The following is a 10,784-nucleotide window of genomic DNA, read 5'->3' as shown; positions in this document are numbered from 1 at the left end:
TGATATCAATCACCACCTTTAAAAGGGAACTGAATTAAAAATATGGCTCTGCTATTCGCTTCTATAAATTAGTTATCTTTTACTGAACTACTGATGCTGTAAAACAACTATCTTACATGTAACAATTCATTTTAGGTATCTAATCTTGGTGATCCTCTTTTGGATATTGATAAAACAAGGTTACCTCATACCTCCAAGCCTTAAAATTTGCAATTCAATCAATTTCTAAAAAATGGTAGTTTATTGCCTACCTGTCTGTCAATGTGTTTCACTGATATAACAGTAACATTATAAATTGAAGTTATCAGTTTTCCATGTAAGTTAATGTTCTTACTTATAAATTACAGGATTTTATTTGCTGGGAAGGGTGATTGCAGCAACATCTTGTGTCACTTTGGTCGCGTCTTTGGCTGCAAGGTTTAGTAAAACTCCTATGGCAGCTTTTCAGATTTGCTTACAAGTTGGATGACATCCTCCCTTCTTGCTGATGGTTTGGCTGTTGCAAGACAGGTAATCACCATATTTCCCAAGTTTTTATAAATTCATAATCTCTGGTAAAAGCTCTAAACAATATAATAAAAAGTAATAGAAACTCATATTAAGTAATTTATTTATACAGGCTATCATTGTTTGTGCTTTTACTGAGAAGGATTATCAAAAGGCAACTGCTGCTGCATCTCGAGTACTACAGGTTTGCTACTATCAGAAAAAGAGGATTATTATTATTCTGGCTAATAGATGAAAAGCTTAATTGTCTTAAAACTTTTATATGGAAGATGGCATTTGTACTTGGCTTGGGACTGTCTCTTCTCGTAGGACTTGGGTTGCAGTTTGGATCTGTGGTTTTTTTATTTTTAATAAGCTTTTGGTACTATAGGGATTCCTCAACTCATGTTTCTTTTCTCCCTAATAAAGATTTGTTACGTGATACTTTTTTTATGGTTTAGGCTTCTTCATTTTCAGTTTAGTTATTTTATATTTTTTTTGTGCTAGCTACCTAAATATCAAGTGCCTTCTCTTTTTAAATACCAGAGTTGTCGGGTTCTTGTTGTGGAGCAGACAGAAACACCTTCACAGCTTGACCTTCGGCGCAAAGAGGAAGGTTCCAAAGATAATGACAAAAAGTGATTCATCAAACATAACTTTTATCTTCACTAGTAATTTTTTTTTCTTTTTAAGTTAGGTTTTATGTACTTTGGAAGTTAGAATTGGGTGTACGTACCTGATTTAGTTTGGTTTAGTAAATTTTAAAACTTTTTATTGGGTTGACTGTTGGAAGCCTTGTTTGGCAGAAATCATGTAAAAATAGAACAATTATGTCCAATATTTTATTTATGAAGTGTTACATTTGACTATATATGGTGTTACATATTATAAAAAATGATGTTGCAAATGACAGTAATGGTGTTACAATTGACTACAATTGCTGTTGCATATTAAAAAAAATAGGTGTTGCATTACATATTGTGGGGCCCACTACTGACGTGGAAAATGTGTGGCCCACAGTGGAAAAAATGAGACCCACTGCTGATGTGGCAAGTGGGACCCCTGTTGATGTGGCGGGGTAGGGACCATTGCTGATCTGGCAAAGTGATGTGTCAGTTGCCACGTAGGATTCTGGGGGGTGATGTGGCTTTTTTTTATGCAACACCAAGTGTTGTTGCCATTATATGCCTTTGGTGTTGCAAAAGCGGCATAATGCAACACTTTCAAGTGTTACAGAAAGTGTTGCATTAGGCTTCTACGACCACGCCCACATTGGCAACCCTCACATGGTGTTTCCTATTACCTTATGAAACACCGTTTAGGCCTTATGCAACTATATCATAGGGGTTGCCTATGTGCATTTATGGCGTAGTGAATTATCTTAGGAAATCAACTTAAAAATGGCCATACATATGATCATTTTAATCTAAGAAAATTATTTGAGAGAATGGCTTATTATCTAGCAATAGTATAAATTAAATACTCACATATCATTGTAAGGCATCAAAAAATTTGGCCTTTGTTAGCACCCTTAAAACGTATAGCTAGTGCACGTGACCTCTGTGCTGTAGTACCACATCCAATGTCACCAATTGTGCTAGGATCTACGAAGCTTATCATGCTCAATATCTTATTCTTTTTCACATATTCATTTAAGAAGCTACATATATTATTAGGCAGTAGTGAGTAAAGATTCTGACTTTAATTCCGGAAAAATAAATAAAGAATTTTAACATAAAAACTTACTGAATATAAAGGCAAATAACAGAGCCTGCCATTTCACTTCGAAAGCACACCGCATGTACATCTGATAAGAACATGGTTTGCTTCCTTGACAAGCCAAAGGCTTGTTTGCTTAACTCAGGGAATTCTTGGCCCATGTCCACAAGCGCTTCAATGCAGACGGATAATTTCCACTCATCTCAACAACCAGCTCTGGTTCAACATCTTCAATTAATTTATATGACTTCTTTGATTTCTTGGAAAGCACTATAAGAAAATAAGGTTAAATACAACTGATTTAAATTCGACTGGGGTTAAATTCGACCGCAGGCGGTCGAATCCTTTGGACACGGCTAAATTCGACCGGCCTCAGTCGAATTCAAACGGTTGTATTTAAATGGTCATATTTACAATCAATTTTAACTGAAAACGGTTGAAATTAAAACGGTCGAAATTAAACCGGTGGAATTTAGCCCCTAAATTCGACCAAAAAAAATTTCCGGTCGAATTTAGCCCAAACAATTGGAGGGAATTTTCCCGCTAAGTAATTTATTTGCCACTCCTAAATTTAACCGATTTCAGTCACATTTTATATTTAAAAATGGAGGGAAATTTACCCATACTTTTGCAATTTTAAAAAAAAATGAGGGAAATTTCCCGCCCATTTTGAAGGTATATTTCAACGAAATTCGGTTGTATTTATAACTTTTCTCAATTTCATTTTTAATAAACAAAATTATATAAATGTTAGTGAATATTTTGAAATTGTGAATATGGGAGAGAATAAAAGTTATCCAAATAAAAAAAAGTTCTTGAAAAAATATAATTAAGAATTTTCAAATTTCTTTATTTGTTTAAAAAATATAATTGATGCTAGTTATCTGTATAAGTCTAACCGATATTTGAATTTTAAAATGACAAACAAAATATAATTATTTTGATCTGAAATTTTGGTCATAACAATATATACATATATATAAGCATCCATACGGTTGAATAGATGAAAAACATTTAAAAAAATAAAAAATAAAACACCTATTGAGGACTAAATTCTAATTAGATGTACTGGTCAAACTGATGCATGACTATTAAAATGGAAAATTAAATAAAATTATTTTGATTTGAAACTCTCATTATATCACTAATATATATATATTTATTGACATCTATACGGTTGGATCCCTGAAAAATATTTTTTAAAAAATCAAAACACCAATTGAGGACTAAACACTAGTTAGTTGTACTAGTCAAACTGATTTTTGACTATTAAAATGGCAAACCAAATAAAATTATTTTGATATTAAATTTTTGTTATATCACTAATATATATATATATCTATTGACATCCATACGGTTGGATCGATGAAAAGTATTTTTGAAAAAATCGAAACACCAATTCAGGACTAAACACTAGTTAGTTGTACTAGTCAAACACATGTTTGACTGTTAAAATGGCAAACCAAATACAATTATATTGATCTGAAACTCTGTTTATATAACTAATATCAATATCTATTCACATCCATGTGGTTGGACCGATGAAAAATATTTTTGAAAAAATCGAAACACCAATTCACTAAATATTAGTTAGTTGTACTAGTCAAACTAATGTTTGACTCTTAAAATGGAAAACCAAATAAAATTATTTTGATCTGAAACTCTGGTTATATCATTAATATATATCTATTGACATCTATACGGCTGGACCGATGAAAAATATTTTTGAAATAATCGAAACACCAATTGAGTACTAAACACTAGTTAGTTCTACTAGTCAAATTGATTTTTGACTGTTAAAATGGCAAACCAGATAAATTTTTTTGATATGAAATTTTTGTTATATCACTAATATATATATCTATTGACATTCATACCATTGGACCGATGAAAAATATTTTTGAGAAAATCGAAACACCAATTCAGGAATAAACACCAGTTAGTTGTACGAGTCAAACTGATGTTTGACTATTAAAATAGAAAATCAAATAAAATTATTTTGATATGAAATTTTGGTTATATCACTAATATATATTTATTGACATCCATATGGTTGGACCGATGAAAAATATTTTTGAGAAAATCGAAACACTAATTCAGGACTAAACACTAGTTAGTTATACTAGTCAAACTGATGTTTGACAGTTAAAATGGCAAATCAAATAAAATTATTTTGATATAATATTTTGGTTATATCACTAATATATATATTTATTGACATCCATACGGTTGGACCGATGAAAACTAATTTTGAAAAAATTAAAACACCAATTCAGGACTAAATACCAGTTAGTTTACTAGTCAAGCTGATGTTTGACTCTTAAAATGACAAACCAAATAAAATTATTTTGATCTGAAACTCTGGTTATATCATTAATATATATATCTATTGACATCTATATGGCTGGACCGATGAAAAATATTTTTGAAAAAATCGAAACACCAATTCAGTACTAAACACTAGTTAGTTGTACTAGTCAAATTGATTTTTGACTGTTAAAATGACAAACCAGATAAAATTATTTTGATATGAAATTTTTGTTATATCACTAATATATATATCTATTGGCATCCATACCGTTGGATCATTCAGGACTAAACACTAATTAGCTGTACTGGTGAAAGTGATGCCTGACTAGTAAAATGAAAAATTAAAAATATATATGTGAGTAGAGAATTTTGATTTTTCGTGTATTTGATAATTTTCTAAATTTTAAATATTTTTTTAAGATTAGGATGTTATTTAGGATTAGATTAGACTTTGTAATTTATTAAATTTTATATATATTTTTGGTTAATACAACTATACAGATATTTATTTTTATATGATTCAATCATTATTTATATTCATATTTATATTTTATAATAAAGTATGAACCACTTTTATATATAATCAAGTTTTCAACAGATGGTAGGCGGTAGCCCTTTTAACAAAGGCCCGGTCCAATGTGAAACCCTAAGCAATTTAGAATCTGGATATAAAACATCGTAAACACAATCCTCTCGGTGCGATTACTCCTTATGCTAATTCGCAGCTTACTACTCAAATGGCTCATGTTGCTCCTCTCCCTTTCTCTCTCGCCGATCGCGACATTCAGGTCTAACCCCCTGCTTTTCATTTCTACCCATTCACTTCAATTTTGTGTTCTTAGTAGCTGGTCTAATTAGGAACTAAATGAGCCTATTTGAAAGCATGGGTGGATCAAATTTGTTTGTCCGGGAGCTGGTTTTTGTCTGGGTTGATTTAGTCGTGATGTTTTGTTGGGTCTGCGTCTTTCTGCTTCGATTTTTTTGAGCGGGTGTTGCAGAATTTTTGTGTGCTTGAAGCTGAGGGGGGTTAAAGCAAGAGAAGGGGTTTCTATTAACTTTGGTATCTTCTTGTTTACTTCCCCATTTTTTTTATATTAATTTTGCTTATAAGCAGCTTCTTCATTTTTTTTATTATTGTATAAATTGTCGAATCACATTATCCATGTTTGATAATTGTTAAATTAGAATCAAGAGGAGTGTTCATTATATGATAAACTTTTTATTGGCTTAGGGGTATCTCTAACTTTTTTGTTTTATGTAAAAGTCTTGTACGATTCTACACCTTACCTACGGTTCATGCCTTCTTACAATTTTTTTTGTTTAAAATCCAATTTGAAGATTATATATAAAAAATAAGAACCATAAATACGTGTGGGATATTATTTCCAAGCATTTACATTTGTTCTTCTGTTTTGTTTACACACTGTAATCACAATTATTGTAGATGATTGATAAAAATGGGATTTACAAATTAGACCACATGTTTGGTCATGTTGCTCATCTGCTTTCATTTAGCTAAAGTATGCTCTAGATTTCTGCTTGAATTATCTTTAACTTTTATTTCATCTAAAAGGCAGTCCAATTCTTATAGTAGTACAGGAGCACACTACCACAAAACATACAAGAAGTACTGATAACTTAGCACAGTAAAAGAGATAGAGGAGTGTTGATTTTATACAAGAGAAAATACATATTATGATGTTTATGTGTGTGCTCTTCTGTTTTTTTTTGGGGGGGGACGAAGAATTAGTACTTGACTACTTTGCTGTGTAAGAATTTTCATATTGACCATCAAAGTAGACATTATTCGAAACCTCAAATGTTTAAGTGGGTGCTTTGCTGCTTTGTGCTCTTATTTGGTGTGATCTCAACCAGATCATTCGGATATCTTCCGGAACTCTTTATGTGGCCACAAGTATCATTGCTAATGTGTCTGTTTTTTTATTGAATATGTCTAATTTCTGCTGGGAACCAAATGTTTGTTATTTTAGGCTCCTCCTCGTTCCGATGTTGTAGAAAGCTTCAAAAAATGGCATTGTTGTAAACCTTCTGGGAATGGATGCTTCTACTCTTGGCATGCAAGCTACAGTAGGGTGGTTGATGGCTAAGTCTCTGACCACGTCAAGTAATCCATTTTACCAAGGTATCTCACCTGGGAGCAGTCATGTTCTGGCATTGGATGTGTACTCAAACAGAACAAGAAGTACACGAGTCTACTCAAGATATTGAAATGATTTATGTTGATGAAACAAAAGAAGATGTCTGTGATGGTTTTCGTACTAGATGCATAGAGGGAAAGAAGGTGACGGATCATAGACATTGCTGTTTTGTCAAAGGTCAAGTTTTATGCTTTAGGTTTCAGAAGAGACGTTTGAGACTGCTGCTGCTGTTTTTATCACAGCGTGATGTTAAACATGTTGGAGAATCCAAATGCTGAAATTTGTTGTTGTTGCGGAAAAACGAAGTGGACAAAGTTTGTTGTTGTTTCTGTTGAGCCATTAAACCTGTTTGTTGACATTGTCTTTTTATACATTTGTGTTGTATTAGTTGCAGATAATATTGTGTAGAATTGCGGTTGTTGAAATGATACATTCCAAGATGTTCTAGTTTGGTTAGGTTGAAATTATAAAATGAAATTGTGTAGCATTTTGCTGTTTTTTTAAAATCTGGTGTTAGTTTAAATTGATTGAATTCGGTTGAATTTACGTTGCAACAAAAAATAGTTGAAATTAATTTTCGATTGTATACGGTCTAATTTAATATTTTGGCGGTATTTTTAATTTTTTTCGAAAATTTAATTACTTGGGCGGGATTTTTAATTTTTTTTCAAAATATTTAAAAATTTTGGCGGGATTTTTAAATTTTAAGTGAAAAATTAAATTTGTTTTCCCTCAGTCGAATTTTTTCGGTTGAATTTAAGCGGTCGTCAATATCCGGTCATAATTAGTCGGTCGAATTTAGTTAAATACGACCAAACTCCTAAATTCGACTCCTTTTATTACAACCGATTCGAAATCTGTCGAATTTAGTTAAATTCGACCGCGCGTAGTTGAATTAAGCTAAATTCGACCGATTTTTTTCGGTCGAATATAGCCTTTTTTCTTGTAGTGAAGACGTTTCTTGGTTCTCTAAAAAAATTCAACATCTTGGTCTAAATTATTTAATTTATATATCTACCACATATTGGTTTCTGATATTGAATTGCTTGACATACCAACCTTTATTCCCTGTTTAAAAAAAGACCACTCCTTGGAACCCTTGAACCCTTGGTCTTCTACTTTATGATTTTTTCCTTGATTGAAAGCCAATCTTTTTGAATTCCATGTTATACCTTGATGATATTGTGAATCACCCTATATTTTAAGATAAATGTTGTTTAAGATTCAGCTTATTGATTTACATTGGTTATCATTTTGAATTATTTTAGAATTTGATGGTTTTATAAAAGTGGACTAGATTCGTGGTCGGACCAGATTCGTGGTCATAGCAGGCCAATGCGTGCCTTGGATCCAGTATATAGAGCAAAATTGGGAGCCTTATTCGGGGTTAGTGTGTGACTGATCAGCAGCCTAACCTTGGTTTTTAAAATGAAAAGTGAATATCCAATTTTATTCATTGCTTACTCAGAAACTTGATTCTTCTGAATCATTTCAATTGGTTATTGTTTTACCTCAATTATTGTTATTATGACTTGCTGAACTAGTTTGCTCACTCTTGTAAATCTTTTTATGTTTTCAACAGTTAAAAAGGAAATTGTTGGTAACGAGGATTTCCAGTCCAGTGTGCGAGTTAGGATTCCAGGTTAAGTTGGATTGAGCTAGCAGGAGCTTTATATTGTAGATGAGTAATGCAAGATTGTAAGAACGATATCATTATCAGTTGTAAGTTGAACTAGTTGGGTTTTGGTACGATGTAATAAAAGCTAAGGTGGCGGCTTGTTTTTATAATTTAACCTGCTGCGATCCATGGTTGTGTACCTATGTCCGTCTCCTTGGCTGCTTTGCTTATAAGTTAATATTTTTTTCAAGTTAGCGGTTTGTTCTAATTATTGTAACATTTAAACATTTTTATGTTAATGTTACCTAGATAATGCATTTGTTTTATACTCTGGCCAACTTATAATCGGAAAAATGACTTAAAAAGTAGAGCTATACATTCCGTATTATCCATAGTGAGAGACACACTTTTTTCTTCCCTAAATTAATGAACATTATGTATAGTAGTTCACTATGTCAGTGAATTATTGGACATGGGTATTATGAATTTGCAGTTTTCATATTCTATTACAAAGAAAACTCTCTTGTTGTTTCTCTTGCTATTTATATTTTTCAAGTCTTATTTTATTGAATGCCAAGATAGTTCACATTTTAATTACGTTTTTTATGCATATTCCCCCTCCCGAAAAACCAGTACCTCGGGAGGTAAGTGGGCCTTCTTTGATTTGCTGATAAATTAATATCTTAAGTGCTATCTCTTAATTAAAATTAACAAAACCCTAAATTTAAATATTAAGTTGAACAGATGCCTTCAAATGAGTCCAATGCATTAACCCCTAAATCGATAAGGAGTTGGTTCATCAAAGCGAATTACTCCCCTCTATCGTAGGAGATATGCTAAAGTATATTTATACTTTTTGACTATTGGGTTTGACTTAATTAAGTTACCAGAATAGGATTGTGAACTTAGAGACATAGAGTTTGGCGAGATTTATTAGATAAATATGAATAAATGTTGTTCCACCAAGCTATCCAAGAGTTATATAGTTAATATAATTGACAAATATTATCTACCTAAATAATCATGTATGTTTTAGGAGAAAAGCCAAAACACCTGGTGAAATTTGGATATTGGCTCACTAGAAACCATATACAAGATATTATTTCCGAATTAATACTTAGGGCTATTGATGTTTTTCGTGAGACTCAACATATGATGTAAACTTGTACACATTCTTTATCACTCAGTTTTATACACCTTTTCACTCTTCTAATAAATAGTTATATTTATTTGATATATAAATAAGAGATAAATTCCAATAATTTAAATTTACTTAAAAGTATTAATTTATTTAATATATAAATAGTCTTCTATTAATTTTATATACCTTTTTTACTCTTCTACTAAATTTATTTTGATTCTTTTACTTGATATCATATTAGTTAGTTTATACAACGAAATTGGTTTAAGGACTTTATATATAGTTGTAATCACATATACTATTGTAATTTTTAAGGACTTTTTATAATGTGTTGGCAACATTGAAAAAACCAACACGAGAAATGTGCTGCCTTTCAATATTTTGGGCCTACAGCAACATATTTTGGACCTATATCAATATTTTTTTTAGTTGCAATAGGCTGTTTATGGTGTTGTGTGAGTTCAACTTGTTGCCTGTGTGAGATTAGTTATTAAAAAAATTTAAATTATAAAAAAATTTAAATATATACAGTATGGTGTAAAAAAAGAAGTATGAAATTAAAAATTAATAACAATTAATTTCTTAAAACTATAATTTAGGACTTTTTATTGACTTTGTTATCATAAAACAATGTATAACCTAAAATATGATTATTAATCTGCACCAACAAGTTTAGACCTACACGTTCCATACTTATCATACCTTGGATGATTCTAATAATATGACAATTGGATTGGTAAACAATATAGGGCTGTAGAGACCATCTGCTAAATACATTCTATGATATCAGGAGTCCCTCCCTTCAATTTTCCTCAAGTTTCACACACTCCAACATTCTGACATACGTATTATGGACACTTGTACAACTATTTTAGGTCAAAATTATGTAAAAAATTTAAGATATTGACCGGTCTTATACTTTGGCACATATCCTATGTTGGACACATGACTATTTGGTCGCAATCCAGTAGCATGTTGCACATAATAGCCTATTCTGAATTGATTAAGGATAAAAAATTTAATAACATCTTATATACAGTTTGGTTGCTGTATTAAATTTTCAAAAATATCAAACTGCAACATACATTTGTCACTAGACAATAGGTTAATGCATTATGTAATTAGCTTCATGTATTATTATTGCAGGAGATAGATAAGTCTGGTCATTTCCGTCGATGAGACATATTGGCTACTTAATGTTTGTTGTTCCAAATGACCTTTTAGTTTTTACTATGATAAAATATTGGATAAAATATTGAGTTCACAATTTAAGTTCTTACTAGGACAATCCTCATCATTATTTTATTTTTTATTTCGAAAGCGCATTTGTTACTTACAACATTATTCACAA

At 31.3% G+C, this 10,784-nt stretch overlaps 1 long non-coding RNA gene across 1 annotated transcript; it reads left to right on the top strand.

Moving 5' to 3' along the window:
- Positions 1-5,154: 5,154 nt before the first annotated feature.
- LOC141718932 (uncharacterized) lies at positions 5,155-7,130 on the top strand. The gene is made up of 2 exons (XR_012574009.1): positions 5,155-5,575; positions 6,507-7,130. It is a non-coding gene; the product is annotated as an uncharacterized LOC141718932 (long non-coding RNA).
- Positions 7,131-10,784: the final 3,654 nt, after the last annotated feature.

Source organism: Apium graveolens, chromosome 1, assembly GCF_009905375.1.
Source record: "Apium graveolens cultivar Ventura chromosome 1, ASM990537v1, whole genome shotgun sequence".
Lineage (NCBI taxonomy): Eukaryota > Viridiplantae > Streptophyta > Magnoliopsida > Apiales > Apiaceae > Apium > Apium graveolens.
Note: the sequence above shows the minus strand (reverse complement) of the source record. Positions and strands in the feature narration are given on the sequence as shown.